This window comes from Herpailurus yagouaroundi, unplaced genomic scaffold (assembly GCF_014898765.1).
Source record: "Herpailurus yagouaroundi ecotype Mexico unplaced genomic scaffold, PumYag 212, whole genome shotgun sequence".
NCBI classification, from domain to species: Eukaryota; Metazoa; Chordata; class Mammalia; order Carnivora; family Felidae; genus Herpailurus; species Herpailurus yagouaroundi.
The window spans coordinates 1,553,366-1,555,116 of record NW_024412443.1 but is presented as its reverse complement, the minus strand read 5'-3'; positions in this window follow the sequence as shown (position 1 = coordinate 1,555,116).

Below are 1,751 nucleotides of genomic sequence, written 5' to 3'. Positions count from 1 at the left end.
TCATCCTAACAGGTGCCCTTCTCAATGCCCATCACCCACTTTCCCCTCCCTCCCACCTCCCATCAACCCTCAGATTGTCCTCAGTATTTATGAGTCTCTTATGGTTTGCCTCCTTCCCTCTAACTCTACCCCCTTCCCGTCCCCCCTGGTTTTCTGTTGTTTCTCAGGATCCACATATGAGGGAAAACATATGGTATCTGTCTTTCTCTGCCTGACTTATTTCACTTAGCATAATACCCTCCAGTTCCATCCATGTTGCTACAAATGGCCATATTTCATTCTTTCCCATTGCCAAGTAGTATTCCATTGTATATATAAACCACATCTTCTTTATCCATTTGTCAATTGATGGACATTTAGGCTGTTTCCATAATTTGGCTATTGTTGAAAGTGCTGCTATAAACATTGGGGTAGGTTTTTTGCACGTTTTCTACATTGATTCCCATGTACCCTTTTCTCTGATGGTTGTTCCTATTGCAAATGTTTTTATTTTTGTATTTTCTAAATTTTTTAAAATAATGTTTATTCATTTTCAAGAGAGAGATCATGAGCAGGGGAGAGGCAGAGAGAGGGAGACACAGAATATGAAGCAGGCTCCAGGCTCTGGATCAAACCCACAAACTGTGAGGTCATGACCTGGGCCAGAGTTGGATGCTTAACCAACTGAACCACCCAGGCGCCCCTGTAAATGTTTTATTTTTAAAAGTATTTTCTCATGGTTTGCTGCAGTATGAAATCCAAATGACATTTTTATATTGGTCTTATATCCAGCCACCTTGCTAGCCTTTAGAAACTCTCTTTCCAAAGACATGGGGATTTTCACAAATTTTCCAGTGATATTACCCTCTAATTGCATTGTTTTACAGTCAGAGACCTTGTTCTATATGGTACCTGATGTTGGGAATGTGTGGAAATTGTTTTATAGCTTCAGAGATGGTGGGTTTTTTCTGGAGGTTACAGGCACCTGGGGGAGTGTGCAGGCTGAGTGAGCCGGTGAGGCCTTTCTCCCTGGGTCAGGATCAGTCTTCTCTGCCATGTGTTCGCCCAGTCAGATGTTCCTATAACCACACTGGCTTTCTTTTGGCCGGTACTTGCCTGATGTATCTTTCCCCATGTTCCTGCTTTGGACTTTCCTGAATTCCATCATTTCAGTGCCTTTCCTGAAAACAGCATCCAGCTGGGGTTGTAGCTTTTTAAAAAAAACCACTCTGATGCTGTCTTTTAGGTGGTAACAACAGCCCATGTGTTTACAGTGATTATTGATATATTTGGATTTGTTCCTATAATTTTATACTTTTATTCCACTTTTATCAATTTTGCTTTCCCACTTTCTGGCCTTGCTTTTTAAATGGAGATTTTTGTTTTAAAATTCTTCCCTGCCCTACTGATTCCCTACCCCAAAGCTTGAAATTTATACATGCGGAATCTATTTGTTCAGTGCTGCCCCTTGAGCTGTTACTTGTTGGTTTCATAAAGACTTAGATAACATCTGGCCAGTTCCAAGGCAATAAAAGCACATGAGAAAGTTTTAGCTTCCATTATTCCATTCCAGCCTGCTGTTGTTGTGAGTTTTAGTTCTGCCTTGAACTTATGAGGCAGACACTGTTTATTGTCTGTGGACAATGTTTGGAGTCATGCACACATTACTGTTTTGTTGTTCATGTTCCTTCGCACATGCTGGTCTGTCCCTCCAGAATTATTTTTTTTCTCGGAGCACTTACTTGGGAGTGGGCTCTAGCATTACATTCCCT